This window comes from Seriola lalandi, unplaced genomic scaffold, assembly GCF_002814215.2.
Source record: "Seriola lalandi dorsalis isolate HSWRI2012SDOR001 ecotype SW California unplaced genomic scaffold, Sedor1 jcf7180002054279, whole genome shotgun sequence".
Classification (NCBI taxonomy): Eukaryota; Metazoa; Chordata; class Actinopteri; order Carangiformes; family Carangidae; genus Seriola; species Seriola lalandi.
This window is the reverse complement of record NW_019524832.1, coordinates 276,039-296,126: the sequence shown is the minus strand read 5'-3', so window position 1 is coordinate 296,126 and position 20,088 is coordinate 276,039. Positions and strand designations below refer to the sequence as shown.

Here is a 20,088-nt window from a genome sequence, read left to right as displayed (position 1 = left end):
TAGAGAGAGAGAGAGAGAAAGCAAGAAAGAGAGAGAGAGGGTCAGAGAGAGTCACAAGGCTCCAACCCCCTCTCTATTCACATTCACACACCCATGGCAAGCAGAGTTCCCAGCATAACCAAGGGAGCAATTATAAAAGGTGCTAGTTAAATGTAATGCTAGTTGGGTCAACTCAGCCTAAAGTTGACTGGGGAGCGTATGGAGAATGGGGGGGGGCGTTTAAAGCTGGGCAGGACGAGCCTGATTCCTTTTGTGGAGATAATAGGAGGACAGAGCTCTCCAGCAGGGCTGAGGTTTGAGCCCTCAAGGAGCCGTCAGTAAGCTATGACATCACCTCTCTGTGTAAACCATTTAGTGTTTAATCAGCCTGTGTGGAGCCTTACAAGACAAATATCTTTGTTAGTCGATGTCTAACAAAGACAAAGGCCTGCATTAAACGGATTATTCCACCAACCAGTGTGTAATATTATATGTGTGTGAATGTACCCGTGTGTATATTTAACACAGCGTCATAACACTGCAGATTAATTATCTGAAAAAAAATGTTGTTACAACCGAGACACAGACACCAACAGCTGAGAACAACAGTGGTGCAAAATTCATATTCATTTAAAATACACAAACAACAGATAAAAAAAATAAAATAAAAAAAGCGATGTATGCACTGCACTGCTGGTCATGACTGCATCTATCCTGGGCTTCAGTTGAGCTGCCTAGGGAAGTGGCTTCCTGAGAATTGGCCAAATCAAATCATTCAGGCATCACATTTCACCAGGAACAGGGTAGGGTTTGTCAGAGGGTGATGTATTTTTCTGTTTTTTTTTGCATGGCATTGCATTGCATTGCATTAGCATTAGCATTAGCATTGCAGATGTACTTTATGTTTGCATTACTTAGCACAGACCAACTGAAAATATTAGAGTTAGTTTCATGAAAAGTTTAGTTTGGATGCCGAGAGGACACACCGACAAAAAATGCTCTCTGAATATTACATTTTATCTGAACTATGACATTAATCTAATCAAACCTGTCAACTCTACTTTATACAATAACCTTTTGATGAACTACTTTACAAGTAAAAGAGACAGGGAGATTATGGTGTCAAGGACTTTGTCATAAATTGTTTTAAATTTTGTGAAGACCGATGGCAACAATTTTTTCTGAGCTACTGTGTTCCACGGCTACACTAAAGACATTTTGCATAAGAACTGTTGGTGCTTTATCAGTCAAAAAAATTCAAAATTCACTTGAAAGCCTGTATGTTCAATGGTCTGCTGAGACCAGATATTAAAACATTTGCAATCATGCTAAACACATCAGCAGAAACACATCATCCCAGAATCATGCTGTAGGGTTGTGTCTCCAAATGTAGATGATACTATAAATTCAGCCGTGGTCTGCAGGATTCCCAACAATTAAGCATTTTTAATTTACATAGTAACTATAGTGAAAAAAAGCATGGTTCTGGGGATCATATTGCTGGTCAATTGGTCGGTCCACCAGCCTGGTCGACACTGAAACATCTCAACAACTATTAGGTGGATGGCCAAGAAATTAAATACAGACATTGATGGTCCCCAGAGGATGAATCCAACTGATTTTGGTGATCCCCTGATTTTCCCTCTAACACTAAAGAATGAGATTGGAATGTGGTTTTGGACTTCTTGCACCTCTGGATGAAGTGTATTAGCTTTGGTAACCTTGTACTTAGCGCCACCGCTAGGTCAAAATTTCAATTTGTCTAATATTTTGGTTTATGACAAATTATCTGCAAAATGAGTGACATCACAATCAGCCTCTGCTGTAGGTTGTGTTTTGTGCTAGTTAGGAAAAATTACCATGCTAAAATGCTAAACTAAGATAGAGACCATGGTCAGCATTATAACTGCTTTACATTACCATGTTAGCATTATCACTATGAGCATGTCAGCAAGGTGATGGTAACTTTTAGCTAAAGCACTGCTGTGCCAAAATACAGCCTCACAGAGCCATTAGCATGGCTCTAGACTCCTCTTCTTGTTTTAGCACCATGTTACTACTGCTGTAAAGAGTGGACATCAAAGCCATGCAAACAGACCAGTGTTCTGTGAATGTAAGTACCATCTCCATAGTTACCATGATAGCATTATTTTTTTGTTGCATTTGCATAATTATCACCAATTATTTGTTGTCAAACAGTGGGTGTTTGGCCTAAAGCACCAAAACGGTGTTCGTATGATTTGCTATTAAAAAGCAAGGCACAGCACCAAGGAGAAATGAATTCTGCTCTGCAGGTTATTTTAGATAATTAACTTAACTGATGTCTGAGTCAAAGAAAAAAATACCAGAATTTTCCAAACATACAAAATATGACATAGCTACTGTATCGCAAAGACAGAATAAAATAATATACAACACACCAAGGATTTTCATATGAAGATGCTGTCAGTAATGGCATTTTGTATTAGAATTTTTAACCAGCTATTAAAGTATAGTAATTTTCAGCATCTTTTTGACCTCTGTATTCAGTGATGTGAATAACAGCAACAAATAAAAGTGGACCCATAGCTTGATTGGTTCCTCTTTTTCCACAATCAATTGAGAAATACATACAAACAAACAGACTGTTTATAATATCAACACATCGGTCAAATAATAATAATAATCACAGCACTCAATGTAATTACTCTGAGCACTACTATCAAATTATTGTATCATTATGCATCATTGTTTCAGACCAAGCAATTGAAAACACTGAGTGTACAGCAGAGTTAATCATTAAGAGTTTCTAATGAATGTCCAGGCGAGGCAGCATGCTGCGTAAACCGCTGGTGTCTTTATCAGAGAACAGAGCTCCATTCATCAGCAAGTAGCCCTGATCCAAATGTACACATGCTTTCACCTGGAAAGCATTCATGTCTGCCTGCATCATGTCAATCATGTCAACCTATTATGTTGCAACATGCAAAAATGAAGAATGTCACCTGGAGAGTTACTTCTCTGATAGATTATTGTTCCTCACTAAAGGAATGCAAGAACACTTTGGCTTCAGCTGCAACTCATCTAAAAATATAAATTAAAATCTAAATCATTGGGTGCAGTCATGCCAAAATGAGATGTCGCTGTTGAAATATGTGACCATTACATTAATAAAGCAATATTGTAAGAAAAGTCATCCTCAGTGGACAGATATAGACAACAATTCAAGTCGATCTAGAATGTGTGGATAGTTTCATTTTGATCTGATTTTGTTCTGCCTGAATGAAATTAAATTAAATGAACATCTGCAAATCTAGCACTAGTATAAGCACTAATAGTATAAGATACCATTGTTCTTGTAGTAGCACACCATATTTGTAGTAATCATATATGCAAATCTTAAAATTTATGTTAAGGTAGTTTAAAACTCACCACCCAGATCAAATCTGGTAGTTTTGTTGAATTCATTATAAATTGACTTGCTGCACAGACCAGTATTGCCAAGCATAGATCTATGCAGCTTTCAGCAGTGGTGACACTGTCAACATTCATTTATTTTCACACCTTCCACATGACAGTTAGCTTAGTCAAAACGGACAAAAATTTTCACCTCCTCCAACTCAAGCACTGTAGTTGAAATTGACTGGTGCAACAAAGTCAAAATCATTGTCAGTAGATATGCACCACTGCTGACTGGAAGTACCCCTAAAGCCCTGCTGTTTCCAAGATGTTCTGACCCAGTTGATTTGGCCCTTTTTTACAGTTCAGGTCTTTACACCTGCCCTTTTCTCCTGCTATTAAATTACTACCTAATATATATCGGACCATTTGTGTCATTCTTATGAGATAATAAACATCATTCACTTCATCTTGTGAGTGGTCATAATGTTTTAGCTCAATGGTGTATACTGTATGTGATGAGCTGATACTGGCCAATAATTTCGGCCCCCTAATTTATCAGTCAGGCCACATTCATCACTCTTTGTTGCTGTTTTTTTTAGCATTGTATCACAGAGGTGAGGGTTAAAGCAGCGGGCAGAGCAACGGAACATAATGTGCTGTGTTATAAAGGGCTTTCAATGAAAAGCACAAAAAAGCAAAAAATAAGTCTAGACAAGGCAGAATAAATCCAGACATGGACTATGCAGGACTATATATAGCTTTGTTCAATATAAACTCCTCTATTAGACCTTCTTATCTCAAGGACAGGACAGTGTGAGCCATTTTGCCAATTAGACTACTATGGTTTAACCTTGAACTGCACTCTCACAGCTGCAGCTGTATCATCGCGTGGTGGTGAGGAGATGGCCTCCAGCCTTGTCTAGCCAAGACAACCACTGAGAAATGTCCTCCCAGCTCCTCACTGCTAGAACACTTGAAAAACTGACAGCCTCAACTTCATATAGAACTTTTTCTTTAATGGCCAGACCAGGAGCTAGTTGCACTGTCTACTATATTATTGTTGGATTAAACTTGTTGGCTTCTACACATGAACTAAGTTACTGGGCTCTGAGTGCCGAAACAGAATTGGACCACTTAGAGGTACAACGGAATAGCCAGAATACCATTTGCCTTACAGAGTATTCACCAATGAGGACATGAATTACAACAGAAGACAAATCTTATCAAGCGTCATTGATAAGCAGGCTGGAAAATTAGATGCTACTTTATACAGCAAAAATGATAGTGAGCTGCTGGAGGGGTTACTATTGTGAACATACAGTAATTAAATATTATTTGGCCTAATTTTCATTCTGCCTAGTTTGTTGGAATTGGATTGGCACAACTTATTTTACTCAGAACTGGGATCAAAAAGATACTTGGTGGTGGCTTGATAAAAATGAAAAAAGTGTAAGTAATTAGGACATCAAAGCAGTAAAAAGTTATTTCATTGTTAGTATGATACACAGTTTAAAGAGACCATTGTCAAAGTAAAATCTTGGAGCAAGCCGTGATAAAATAGAAAGCAATAATCTTATCATCAAATCCTTAAGAAATAATGGAGCAGTTCTAACGTAAATTCCTAATCGTGGCTTGTCCCTTTATATTGTTGCTGAACAGATCAACTGATGTTTTGAACATGGACAAGTCTTAGAGGTCACACAACAAACACTCCAGTTAAGTATGTCCTACCAATGTAAAGTACGGCTCCACAGGCAACACAAAGAAAACAGTCTATTAATATTCTGACTTAACGTGTGGCTTCTTCGTTCGGCATTTATGCTCCTTATTTAACTGAACTACGTATTTTACATTTCAGCATATTTCCAGAGTCCAGTGACAGCTTGCTATTTTCCTAGTTTATTACACCATTTTTCAAATGACATCTTGCATTTGTGTCAAAGATTGACTTGAAAAAGGTGCTTCATAGTGAGCTAACAGTGAAAAGGAAAGGAAAGTCAGTTTTTCAACAACTAACAATAGCACAGGCAAACTGTAGTGAACAGAGTATGTAATCAGAATATGAACATATTTATGCAAATAAAAACTTTGGAAAGTTTAACATGCATTAGCCCTGTCAGTGCCCAACCAGCAACATCCGAAAAAACAGCTTAAATTTAAAACAATCTCCGATCAGGAATGGAAAGCTGTGGTTCATTAATAAATAGGAAAAAGCTTTAAGTTAAAGAGGTAGTACAGAGGAAATCAAGCTACGATTCCTACCCGCTTCTGCAGACAAAGTGGTGTGATGGCAGGCAAGGTGACTCTTCTCGCATGGAAATTCATGCTTCTGCCTTAGGTGCACAATTCATTACATGAAAAATATCCATACATGGTAACTGAAAATAAGGATAATGTACAAATTATGGTTCTAAATATAATAATAAATATATATGGTATTTAAAACAAAATACTTTTTTCTATACAGCAACCCTGTAGGATAGTACGGAAAACCAGTTACAGTGAGATTCCTCACAACGAAAGTGTGAGAAACTAAATCATGTTGCCTCCCCACAACACAAACTCCTCCTTTGTCCTTGGGAATGTAAAAGCTTTTTCCTTTTCTCTCTTTTCGAAAAACAAAACTAAAATTGAAAAAAAGAAAAAGTGTTTTTCTCATGGTGAACAGAGTGAAAATATACAGGACAGAGAAAGCTAAAATACTTGGAATCAAAGTAACAAATACTGCCAAGTGATAATGTCAAAACCACAGCAAAGAGGCAGAAAGATTTCCCAGAAAGTCCATGTGTCAGATTGTTTATACTGAATTTGTAGCCAGACACAACATGGCTATTTTAAGTCTCTGACATAATAACAAACATTAAGAAACTTTTGCATAAATGTTTTTATAATTTGTACTGACATTAGATTTAAACATTGGCAAAAAGGGATCATTAAACAATCTGCAGTTTAGTAACTGTTTAGATAATTTAAAAAAATGAAAGAGTGCACTGAGGAAAATACTGATTGATCTGTTTGATCTACATCAGCCCTTCACTTTATTTATTGTCTTATTTCTTCAATTTATTTATATTGCTACGATCATTATTACTGATATCTGCCATCTGCTATATCCCCATAAAAAGCCAAGTAATGTGTAATACTACTCCGCCACTCAGGCTAGTTTCAGGTTACATCCCTGTTTATCCCGAATTATATAAAATATTACCCATTTGCGTGAAATTATATTATTGCTGTGTGAAGTCTTGAGCAAAAGTGTTTTCTGAGGTCACTGTGACCTTGACCTTTGACCAACAAAGTCTAATCAGTTTGTCCTTGAATCCGGCTGAACATTTGTACCAAATTTGAAATTCCCTCAAGGTGTCATGGAGATATTGCGTCCACAAGGCCAATACCGTGTTTTGTGAGGTCACCATGTCCTTGACCTTTGATCCCCAAAATCTAATCAATTCATCCTTGAGTCCAAGTGAATGTTTGTGCCAAATATGAAGAAGTTCCGTCAAGGCATTCTTGAGGTATTGTTTCCATTTGAAGACGGACGGACGGACAGACGGACAGACGGACAGACGGACAGTCAGACATATGTACGTACAGAATGACAACCCAAAAACAATATGCCTGGCTCTGGCTGTTGCCGCCGCAGATGCATAATAACAAGAAACTTTAGTGTTGTACTATAGCGCTTCTCTTCTTTCTTCTGCTATTCAGTGTACAATTTAAAGTTAATTTAGTTAAAATTTTGCACATAAGTATGTGCTATTTGAAAGTATATGGTATGTAGGCTAGAAGTACATATCATGATATTAATTATATTTTTGATTGGTGTTTTGTGTTAACAGAAGATTTTTGATATATAGTAGTTTACTACTGTATTTTAATTTAATATGGTCACGATAGAGAGGGAGAGAGAGAGAGAGAGAGAGAGAGAGAGAGAAAGAGAGAAATAGGCATCCAAAATAGCCCTTACTCCCACAGCCACAATTTATAGCCCACATCTGTTTTACTGTAAGACAAGACAAAGAGGCCTTGTAAATATAAGTGTGCCATCTTTACAGAACACACCCACTTTCTAGCCTCAGGACTTAGCGTTTGATTATTAGAAACTCGAGATCAAAGTCAAAGTTGTAAAGGTTGAGGGTTAGATTTTAGTTCAAATATATGTTTACATAGTTTTCTATAGATTGCTATTCTATTTCTATTTTAAAATAACTTATTACTGGTACAATATGGAAATATATTAGAGGAGACATTTCACAAGTTACAGCATGCAGACGATATCAGATGATGTAAATGGGTTGATGGTAAATGGACTTGCACTTATATAGCGCTTTTCTAGTCTTACTGTCTACTAAGAGCACCTTACAATACTTGCCACATTCACACATCACACCTATGTACTCTAATACACTGATGGAACAGGCATCAGGGGCAATTTGGGGTTCAGTATCTTCAATAAAGCTATTAAAAAGGTAGAGAGATAGATAAGGGAGAAACAATCATAGACCACAAGGAGCCTGAATTCACTGTCTGATAAAGATCACACTCACCCAAACTCGTTCAGCCTTATATGGCAATACTGTATATCTGGTTCATTTTAAGACAATGTGGTTAGATTCAATTCTATCTAGACTAAATATTAGTGGTGATGTGAAAGTTGTCAGAATGAGAATATTTTGGGTTAGTGATTTTGCTAAAGTGCATCCCAGAGAGATAAAGCAGCTACTGTATATTGCAAAACTTCTCTGTCACCAAAACAAAAACTTGTAAAGCTACTAGAAAAATCCAGTACACTGCATTTCAACATAAGCATGGGTCTATATTTCTTACATCTCATTTCCTTATAGACATGTGCAGTATATGTTATTATATTTAATGTACACAGCACTGAATGTGGACATTTGGCACCAATCATTGTCCTCTCTTTCAACTCATGAGAACAGACAGGAAAAGAAGAACCTCCCACAACAGGGTTCATGTTTATCTGGAAACATAGCACAGTGACTTGTGAGAGCACAGACAAACAGACGCTGCTAGTTATCACACAGCTAAAATGAATTGGAATTAATGGAGCCAGAATGATAACAGAGTCTCCACAACTCTCATAACAAAGCCAGCTCCAGACACATTTGACCACAGCTGATTCAATCAAGACCCCCTTGCAGGCTCTGTCAGAGCAACAATACAGCAACCAGAGGTGCAATGGTGCTCATATGCAGGTACACTGTGTATACCGACCTCTGGGCAGGGGGGTTTACAGTATACTAACTTGAAAACAGCCAGAGACACATATCAGTTTACATCTTGCAGAGCAAGGACATAGCCAGTCATGTTATAATCCTATCTGTGGAGGACTTTTGTTCTCTGAATTTAGCCTTTAAGGCTGTGCCTCTGCCCAGGCAACTGGATAAAGCAAAGTCTCTAGAATTTACAACTAAAGATTGTTCCTTGTCTTTGTCATTCCATAACTTGTGAGCTTTGTGGAGAGGTATAAAGTGAATGTTTAAAGATAAAAAAAAGCACAAAGCACAAAAGTACGCAAGCACAAAGCAAGTAATCAAAAACAAACAAAGCAAGCTTCATCAAAAGAAAAACTGACTGGCACTCATGAAACTGACAAAAAGTACAAAATTGTATTTGTACAGTATAGTACAATGTACTTGCTTCCACCATTGCTACTCGCTTCCATTTCTTGGCCATTACTCATGCTGAAAACTTCAGATTTGGTTAAAGGGTGGGGCAAGGAATGAGGTAGATGCAATCAGTTTCGAGTTGTCATTAGAGGAACTGCAGCTTAATGCACTACCTCACTGACGATTGACCATTTCAGTGAGAAATGGATTTCCATGCATTCACATAGTATTTAGTAATGTCTGTTTCTGATAAGATCATACAATAGGGTGAATACAGCATATTTGTCTGTGTATAGTGTGTTTGTGTTTCAGAAAGAGATAGAGGAAGAGTGAGGGGTAGGTGCAACTTGTGTTTGACATGGTATAATGACAACACATTCTGCGATTGACCTATTCACATCACGCTACCATCACAGTTTAATCCCTGGCTGTTGCTGTTTAAACGAGACCAGCATCTGCACCTGTCATTCCACAGACCACAGTTAAGCCATAGAATAATACCACACCTTGTATATTTGGTAAACATAGTTGAAATTGAAGTTTGGTAAAAATCGCATTGTTAACATCGACATTCATCAAGACAAAGCAGAAGCAGTGGGTTATCATTATAGAATTTACTAGCTTTGGTCTTATTAATAAATGTTAAAATTGAGAAGGACAGAATTTATGGTTGACCTGGACTAAAAGTTGCTTCCAATATCTAAATCCTATAGTTATTAAAACACTGTTGATTCCTCTATAATATAATAACACATACTCTCTGTTAGGCACAAAGAATGAAATCTATGTGACTCCTCTGATTCTAACTCCTTCAATTCTCACTTTAAGTACTGCATTATAATGAATTACGGCAATATTTAACCACTCAAATCAGTGTTATGATAAATCAGAGAAAACTAAAGCAATTCAATTGTTAAAATAAAAAAAGATGTCTGCTGGCATTTTCTGGAGACTGTGGTTGTGACATCAGCGATCGCTCATCAACCAAATGTTGATTCAAGTTTGTAAAATACAAATTATTCATCAGCTCACCTCTGTTTTGTCAGTAAGCAGCTTTCAAATGGACTATTAAGTAGTAGAAAAAACATGTATCGGTGGTTTATATCTATTAAGTGTGACCTGATGACCATCTAACATCTGCTGTAGAGGGGCTAAAACTCAGAGTGAAGAACACGGACATGATGCATGTTGCATCTGAAATAACATCTCTAGAGGGGCAAGCATTTCCTCTGAGTCATATGGCTGAACTGAGCACTCAACACCGTCTGGACACAGACAGTCTGTTTGTTTCTGGTTTCTGGTATGAGTCCAAGCATGACTGCCCACAATATTCCTGGAGAGTGGAGGTGGTGCCAACCACTTGGACTTCCCCAAAAACTGTACATTTTGTCATTGTTTTGTGAAGATATACCAATTCTTCCATGATGTTGCACTCAAAGCCAGTTTCCACTGCCATTATCAACGACATCAACAAAAAATTGTCCGCACAACTAAAAACATGCAAGAAGAAAAGGTTTCTCAATCCAACATATATTTACAGAATCATGGTGTCATGCTAAAAGTTTGTGTTTGTGTCTGCAGTAATGTGGTGAAGTGGCTGAGCCGACAGTCTGAAGAGCAGAACCTTCGACGTTGCCAGTGGGCACTTTTCCTGAGGTCAAACTCAAAAGTGCAGGAGGATTTTATTTCACAAAGTAACCTCTCATGTCACAGTTGTATGTCTGAAACAGCTGAGGTGGTACAGGACACACACTGATTTATTCACCATAGAAACTGATCTGTCCTGACAATCCAGTTGTCTCAACCTACTGTATATATAACAATGCCTTCTTATGTTAAGGTTAGGTGACTACACACTTATATGTATTCAGACATACAGTTTTCTGGAGGCTGTGACTCCTTGACATAATGTGGCCGTCCTTACTTGGTGGTTTTTGTTATGGAAATGTACCGTGACACTGCAAACACAAGGCTAACAGGGGGCTCAGATAGGCCAGACTCTCACGAGTGAAACAGCTTTAAAGCGATGTCAAGCAAAGGGTCTCAGTCAGACACTGAGCGGCTCGAGATACCACAACAGACGTCACTGACGGTTTCTTAGCCTGCTCATTTTATAGTCCAAGCTTGTCCCTAGTAGAAGATCATTATTTTCAGATAATTGTAACTGATGGGAAAATTACTACCCCCCAAAAAAACACACACAGTGAAGCTCAATGGATAATTTTCCTTTACAGAAAATTTGGAAGGGTGGGTGAGGGATGAGTTGAAACAATGATGTCATGATGTTTCTTGGGTGCTACTGAAATGAGGTCATAATGCTGTGAAACGAGGATTGTCACAAAAAAACAACTGTTCAGTCTGACATACTCCCTTTGTCTTCCCAATACTGCTGCTGACAAGGCTAAGTAAGAGGCTGTCAGATCCAAGAGTTGCAGACAAGGGTCTCATCAGCAAGCACTTTAAGATTTACTAACAAGGAAGCCACATTGTTGCAGAGTGAGGTCAACTGGGTGTCATTTTGCTCCTTCGCTGACAAGCCTAAGGATTACTCTCGCACTTATCAAAGAAAATGCCAAATCCGTGCAATTCCCTGACCTGTCTCCACAAAAGGCTGGTGAGAGCACAGGAGAATCGGCAATCACTCTAATTTTCTGATGTGAAACCTTGAGTGTAGTGAGGAGGGAATAGAAGGGCTCTTTTGAGATTTTTGGAGACTCAAGTAGAGACTCTCCAGTGTAAGATAATCAAGCAATCTTACCACAATGCATAGGAGGAACAAATACCAATTTGATCACATTCTTGCACAAATACTCTGAGCACAAAGAAATAAAAAATAAGGGGAAAGAAAAACATGAAAACACAACTCTCTGTATTCATTTGTCATTCTCAACCTGAAAGCAACACACACGCACACAGAGGTCTAATACTGCTGATAGTCGTCGGTAACTGCTGAGCTCTGTAATTTCTAGCTTTCCTATGAGTCATTGCTTTGACCTGCCCCCTGCTGCTACACATACACACAGACCACAAAGATACTGAAAAACCTGAAATCAACTCCAGCATACATTACAGGGATTCACATCCAGGAAATATCTAGTGGTTGACAAACCAGACTAATTTAACAGCCCTGGAAAATGTATAGACAAAATCCATTCTGAAAGCCATGCACTTTTGAAGCAGACCCATAATTGTTAGCTTTCCAACATAATGAATGTGCTCTCTTTTTAGAATTTGACAGCGAGTTCTCTATAAATGTACAAATCAACTACAGATCAGAGGGTCAAGTTAAATAATTTTTTGCTGTACATAATAATACATTTTTTACTGACTTGCACTCACTGGTTAAAAAAGAGAATCTTATTAAGTGAATGATTATCTATTATGATATGTGTATCACCTGCATTAAAATTACAAGTTCATTAGATTTTATGGGCAAGCAACAATAGGTTTAGAACACAATGGTGGTTTGACAAAAACTCTCTAATTAGTAAATTTATCTTCTCAGAAGGTAATTAGAAAAAATACACAAAATATTTATAACTAAGATTTATGTGTTCCAATTTGCTGGTAATTGATAATTCACAAAGCCACCCTGCCCCCAAACAGCCATTGTCCAATCATACCTTAGCAACAGTAACTAAGCACAAGCTTTGGATTTCTTCACATCTTGAAACAGTGTGGGTGTGGCTGTACTAAGAGTGGTACTCAGTCTCTAAAGAATTTGAAGTGAAGTTTCGTAAATATTCAGCTGCAGTCACACTGTGTTTTTCAGCCAACTTGTCGAGTAACAACTGAAAAAGTCTGCCAGTGACACTTGTGATTTAAGCTGACAAAATCAACAGTTGCTGGCCAGCAATGAGTAGCCTTTCAACTTCTGTGTGAAATAAAAAAGACACTGTTTCCAAAGTTACTATAAACTTCAGGTAGTAAAACTCTTACCATTACTGTCAACTGCATATGTGCTGTGCTAGATTTGAAAGCTTGTCAGGCATAGTGACAGTAACAAGGAGGGGCGGGGCTTAGAGAGCAGTCAATTGTTGAGCAATTTGGGTTTTTTATTTTTTTTATCTTATTAAAATCCACATAAATTACATTGCCAAAATTGGCTCAACATTGAGATTGCAGTGAAAGCTTTTCCAGCACCAGTAGGTACTTCTCGACATTCAGTGCATGACGAATCACACACCCTGTGCTAAAACAAACGTACAAGAGTGGCTGTTGGGCACTAGGCCAGGTATTTCCTCGGTAAACCGTGAAGTTGTGATCAAATTTCAAATTCAATATCTACAGGTGGTATCGCACTTCATATGTATTGCTTAATTTTATGTGGTTTACTGGTCACTGTACAGTGTGCATATTAAAAATCTGGACTCTCAAAAGTAATAACGTGTGTGCGCAGATTGTGTGTATGTGCTGGCACAACATTTTTATCATCTCCTCACTGCAACTCATTTCCATACTCACATAACTGGTTCAACTATCCATATGCCCTGACATTTCAGACAAATCCCAAGCCAAACATCATGTAACTATGCATTTAATTAAATCTAAATGCTGTATGTCCTGCTGTTGTTTTTCTGGCACTTGTTTCAATTAGAGTTTGCAAGACTTTGCTGCCTGGGGTAGCATATGGAAAAGCTTACAACAGTTAGGCCTCTTTTTTTTCAAATAATATGCCTCTTTGTGTCACAAATGGCCTCAAGTACTGTAAATGGAACACTTACCTGAGATGCACTACTTTTGGTCCATGGTAATAAACATTCAGAGACAAAGGGGGAGAGGGTTGAGGGGATAAGCTCAGGGAAAGGGTTTGGAACAGGAGAGGAGAATGAATCCTCTCCCTCTTTATTGCTCCTGAAGAACAAAAAAAAAATTAGACACAGTGAGAGAACTAAACAGATGTTTCATACAATGAGCTAAACATTGTTCAGATTTAATTTCTATATGAGTTTGCATAGTTCTCAAAATTACTAAGCATGTCAGACTGAATTGGCCCCCAAGAGTCATTATACACTGTGACATTGCAACTATGTATTAGACCGATTTCACAACTTGTACATTAGAGAGCTGTTACAACACAATGCTGGTTCTGCTTCTGTCCTATGCACAGGAATGAGGAGTATAAATGGAGCGAGTGATAAACAAACTGACAGATTTGACAGAAACACAAGGCTGTCTCTGCTTGGACCCCTTGTGCTCTCAACTACCAGACGACACGCCCCAATCGCCATCAGCTTTTTGATAAGATGGCAGATAATGCGCGTGTTAGCCGCCCCTGACTTCACCACTATAAGATACAGCAGTTGCTAACAGACACAGACAGCGCTTGAACTGCTGGCTGGAGGAAAGTAAGCCATACTACAATCAAAAATCTAATCATCAATATGTAAAGGAATTATTTTATCATAGTCACAAAATATTATGATACTGTCACCTTTTACAACCACTTAGGGATTCATCATTGCAATCTGTGCGTTTGGCACTACGCAGTAGAAATGGTCCATGTTTTGTTCTTTATTTATTAAAACACATTTAGCATGTCACTGTAATCTTCTCATGCTTAAATCAGTCAGACAAAAATTACATACACAGATCATTCATAACACAACATCCCATTACCATCATGATATGGTAAGAAAGACTGGCATTTCAGCACACTTGCACATGAGAGGGCCTTAGTCTCTGAGAGGTGCTGTTCTCTGACTGACACTTTCTTTACTGCTCTGTAAAAACAACAGTTACTGGGTTACTAATTATCTCCCACAAACTAACAGGTGCTTGATTTGATTCCAGGTCTTTAACCGCACTGTTGAAATAATACATTACATTTCATTGACAGCTGCATGCGGACCGAGCCAATTGTGTTTACAGGTACAAAGTCTACACTACAGCTTTCAAATAGACCTCTGTGTCTCGCTCCTGCAAATACAAAGAGTGTACTATTCTTCTGCAGGGTAGCTGACATTGTAAAGTGTAGAGTAGAAAATGCTACTTTGAGTTTTAGTGTAACTGAAATTTTTAATCCTATAAACAGACTGGCGTCGTTCATGGCAAGTTTAAAGAAAAATGAGTCATACCTGTTTCCCTTGCAGAGCGTAGTCCTGCTCTTCTGGGCATTTGGTGTTAGTAAAGGAGCTCGCAAAGGGATGAGGGCTGGGCTGGGAAAGCCACTCACATTACCCTTGCCACTCTGAAAAATCTCTACTTTATCTCCGAGGCTTCCAGAAGTGTGTATTTCCTCCAGTGTGTTATTCATATCACTCATGTGGGCCAGCTAAATCCAAGGCATCATCTGGAGCAGAGAGAAGAGACAAGCTGTTGGACTGGAGTGTGTGCAGAGCACAGTTAGAGCAAGCAGGCTGGCGGGGCTCCTCTGCTCACAGCTCAGCAGAGCAACACACACACACGCAGACACACACACACACAAGTCTCTCTGGCTCATCTGCTGCCCACGAGGTTGGCCCAGTGGGGCAAAACGATCCCTCCTACCCAAACATGATCCACCACAATAAAGATATTTTTAACGCAATGACTCCCAAAACAGTTATCCTTGCTCTGACACAGTAGCATATTAATAATCTACTAATTTGTTCAACCTTGTCAAGTGTTGTCTTAATATTGCTGCTTTCATTTCCTTCCCTTTGTTTTTGATATAGTTCCCTTTGCAACCTGGAAACCAGGAATTGTACACACAAAGCAAACTTACACAAAAGGGGATGTCTTTAGCTCAGTAATGAGTCCGGGAGGGCCGCCAGTACTATAAAACCAACTGTTCTTTTGTCATGGACTTCGCACAGGGATCCAAATTGCACTTTAAACTTAGTAGACTGTAGAAGGCATGTGGTTGTACAGAGTAGCCAGCCCAACAGATTGGTTGTGTTGTGGGCTGTGTCATTCAGTGACAGGCTCCATGTGGGGGATGGTTGGGATGATAACATCTTTCTGAAAGGTAATGTGTAACAGAGTCTGACAGGCTATTGGAGATACAGAGTAACAGACAGCATAGGGTTAAAGCAATATCTCACTACATTAACAGAAGAAACAGAAGACAAGGAGAATTTGATTACTTTGGTAAATATGACAAGCTGGGGCAGTGGTCAAAACCAAGTTACTTTTACTTTCAAATGGAAGAAATACAGAATAAGGAACCTGTGCAAGAAAAGTTTGAAACTGGGAAATCTCTTGCTTTGAGATGGAAATCAGTCTCGTCTGTATGACCTGTGTCTTTCTATCTCCATTAATCCACACTCCTTGACATGTACCTACCAAAGCATCTGTCACAATAACAGAGCTCCACAAAGCTGGATAACTTTTTACCTAAGCTCTATTATACGCACTTAAAAAGCCTAACGTGAACGTGGAGAAAGAACAGGTCACCAGAGAAATCAGATGTTAAATGTGCCAGTGCTGCTATAGGTTAAACAAGCAGAGTTAATATCAGTGTGTTGAGGGTGATTTTGGTGAGGAGAGAGCAGTAGGAGATGGGAGGTAGACAAACGGCCGAGGTCCTACACTGGATTGATACAAGGACAAGAAACCCCAGGCAGCATGAGGGCCAGAAATAACTCATAGCCTGGAACACATTCTTTTGGTATCAGTCAATGCAAATGCTAATTACATTGGTGTAGGATGAATGCCAAATCTATTTTAGGGAGTTAATAACAGTGTCTCACATTACTCTAAGATACAGTTTTACTTTCATTATTTTGTACTGTAATGCATTTTGGTTTTACAGACACTTTACTTTCAGTACAGAAGCAACACAATGGTCATAAATGTGCTAATTAATTATCAATTTACATAATTTTATCTTTAACTGATGGGCAGATGAAGTTTTAATATAATTCATTAAATTATTTCAAAGGCTTTTTAAATATCTTTTTTCATCAGGAATTCCACCATATTGGAAGTGTGCTGCATTAAATGACTGGAGTAGTTTCGCTCCCATTTCTTAAGCACCAAAAATGACATCATGGACACGGATTAATTGGTCTAATGAGGCACTGGTTGTTGCCATTGTCCCTTACCAGCTCCGCTGTCAGTGCCACAGCACCATGAGTGCTTTCACTTAATTTGCAGGCCTATTAGTGGTAAAGAAAGCACTTGCACTGCTGCTCTGCAATACAGTTCAGATTTAAACAGTGGAGCAAACAGAGGTGGCACCTCATCCATGCTTAATCGCTCTACTCCAGTGTAGGGGTCACCTCTTCATTTTTGCTACTGCCAACCTGCAGGCCACCACTCGGCAGCGCATCGACAAGAAAATGGGGGAAATGGGACCTTCTTTCACTTTGCTATCCAGTTGGCAATGGTGACCAACAACCTGAGGCTATTGGGCATGTCCCTGTCAATGCTATAACAACAGGTAAGACTTCTGTGTCAGCTAAGAAGTTAAATCTGACAGAGAGAAACAACTTCTGTTCTGTGATAGGCTACGTTATGCCTCGTGTTGCATAACTGTCCCCCAACACAAGGAAATTGAAGAGCACCATCACTATTAGGATCAGCATTTTCAATGTTTTAAAGAAGTAAGTAATACTAAATACATCTACCAGCTTTGAGGAGAAAACACAACGCACAACTTCCACTCAGAGAGCAGCACAAGGACTTTGCTACAGCCTATGGATTCACAATGGATTCACCTGCTCTATCATGGCTCCCTGTCAATGCATGATGCTAATCCTACCTGTCCATCAAAGTCTACAGTATTCTGTTACCAACTTCTCTCTCTTTCTGAGGATGTTTTAAATCCACAATGACGGACTTGGTCATTGCAGGGGTCAACCAAGAATGTGCGCGTCCCCTCCCCATGACTTGATGAGCCTGACTGTTGATAAAGGTTGCATGGCTGACAGGGGCATCTTGCAGTATTCTCAGACTATTCTGGTCTTTCTGGACTGCTTAACTAGAACAGAAGCATCTCAGCTGCAGGTAGAACCACCCTGGACAGCTCCTCAGTACAACAAAGTACTCACAGGCATGTCAGGTGATGGCTTGACCTCTTATTCTGTGCATACTTATACTGTTGAGTTACTTTGCTGTAACTGCTTTTGATGTTTGCTGTTGTACTGTTGATTGTAAAGCAGCAACTAATGATTATTTTCATTGTTGATCTGTTTTGTTTTGTCCAACCAACAGCCCAAATCCAAAGATATTTAGTTTGCTGTCATACAAGACGAAGAAAAGAATCAAATGCTTACAGTTTAGAAGCTACTGGTGTTCCAGTGTTTGGGATTTTTTGATTAAAAAATTATTTGAGAGATAAGTTATTGGTCTTTGATTGACAAATTCATTAACTGTCTAACCATTTTAGCACTTTTAGCACTTCAGCTAAGTGGGTTAAAAATCCTCTGTTGTTCCACCAACTGATCTGAGTACCTGTCAAAACAGAACATCAGGTGTTAAAGTCAAGGTAAAGCTGTCCAGCTCAGCTTGATGCACTCTAGCCATCTACTGAAATGGAAAGGTTACTACATTTGTGTACTGTGTGGGTCGGCTTATGTGGAATGCACAGAGTGAGGCATAGCAGCTGTTGGAAAGTACAGGGAGAGGGCGGTTGGTTAACACTTGTGCAGCAGAAGCGTCTTTACAAAATCTATGTTAGCCTATTTAAAATTTGAGACACTAGGGATCATGCCATTTGTCACCACTTGGAAGAATAACTATTTGTGTATTCTGGGTAAGCCTCATTGCTGCTACTAGCTGCCATTTCTCACTTGAATTCAATGCTTCATTTCATGTTATAAAAACTGGAGAGGCAAGGACAAAATTATACTGTTTTCCAACAAGCTGTCCTATTTTTTAAATGTTGACAATCTATTGTGAAACAGTATCAATGTGTCTTTGCTCTTGGCAGAAGAGGGTTTTGAGAGCTCCTTAGTTTTGATGCAGGCTTGTTAGTGACATTACATCTCATATTGAAAAGCAAACATATCTCTTGTCAGTGACAGTCAATGACTGCCTAATGTCACTATCCTCTTCTCACTGAGGTACTGAAGGAGCACAGAATACCCTCTTGAAAAGAAAAAGTACTTTGGATTTTATGGGATGTTCAGTCAGTGCCACTTTTCATCCATGTTCAACTGTGAGTAATGAGGAACTAATATAACTAAATGTACTGTAAGTAATAAAAAAGTAGGGATGTCGTGATCCAGTCACAAAACATAATTCTAAGAAGTGATATGTTATAATATTTAACATGTAATATATTTTATTCATTTGAATGAAATTTAACGTTGAACCTAAAACGTCGACGAGTTTTACTAATAAACACCAACGGCATCGACGGGCATGACGCTGTTATATTTTTCTAGCATAAAGATTTCATGGTACTAGAAATTATGAACTACAGTTAAACTATGGTCTGATTATATAGGCTTTAATTTTGAAAGATAAATGCTTAGTGTTAGCCTCTACGTTTTGGGGAGGCTTGCCTATCAGTAACCCTTATTTAGAAATGGAAAAGGGGGAAAGTTAGATCTCATTTGTGTTTTTAAAGACGTTAACTTTTCAACTACCATACATATCAAAGTCAGGGGAAGCTTAGTCACTATCCCGGTGTCTAACTACGCTACTTTAGACATTAACGACCTTCCGGCTCTGACGTTAGCAAGAACTCTTCGAAGTCGGCGACATACCTTCATCTTCTTTCAATTAATATGACTTTCAATTCAATACGTAAAACACGAAGGTAAACGTTCAATAACAGAAAAACCAGAGATTTCACGGTAGCACACGCCTTCCTGCTCCTTCTACACCAGCCGGACCACCTACTCGATAATACTCGTTTGAAATGATAGACCCGACATGGCCTATTTGTACAGCTGTTCTTACCTTATGCCTCTTTAAGTGGAGTTTCCAGTTCAAACTCTTCATATCGCTGCTCCAGAGAGGAAAGAGACTCACTGTTCGCACGTGCAGCACAGGTGCTCTACTGTAACATGCTTTAATTGCGTCACAAACTGTGATCACGTTTTACCTGTTGAGAACAGGTATTCAACGGGGTCCGATTTCAGCTGTTTATGCAGTGTGTGTGTGTGTGTGTGTGTGTGTGTGTGTGTGTGTGTGTGTGTGTCAGTGTGTGCACCGACTGAGGGCA

General features: G+C 38.8%; 1 long non-coding RNA gene across 3 annotated transcripts; it reads right to left on the bottom strand.

The window, feature by feature from the left end:
* Positions 1 to 829: 829 nt before the first annotated feature.
* On the bottom strand, positions 830 to 19,979 carry LOC147819160 (uncharacterized). 3 transcript variants are annotated; one of them, XR_015437206.1, is made up of 5 exons: positions 19,824 to 19,971; positions 15,697 to 15,932; positions 15,068 to 15,282; positions 13,715 to 13,844; positions 830 to 5,738 (listed from the first exon to the last, which is right to left on the bottom strand). It is a non-coding gene; the product is annotated as an uncharacterized LOC147819160 (long non-coding RNA). The 3 variants fall into 3 exon arrangements; XR_015437205.1 differs by lacking the exon at positions 15,697 to 15,932 and having other exon boundaries at positions 19,824 to 19,979; XR_015437207.1 differs by lacking the exons at positions 15,697 to 15,932; positions 19,824 to 19,971 and adding an exon at positions 15,587 to 15,674.
* Positions 19,980 to 20,088: the final 109 nt, after the last annotated feature.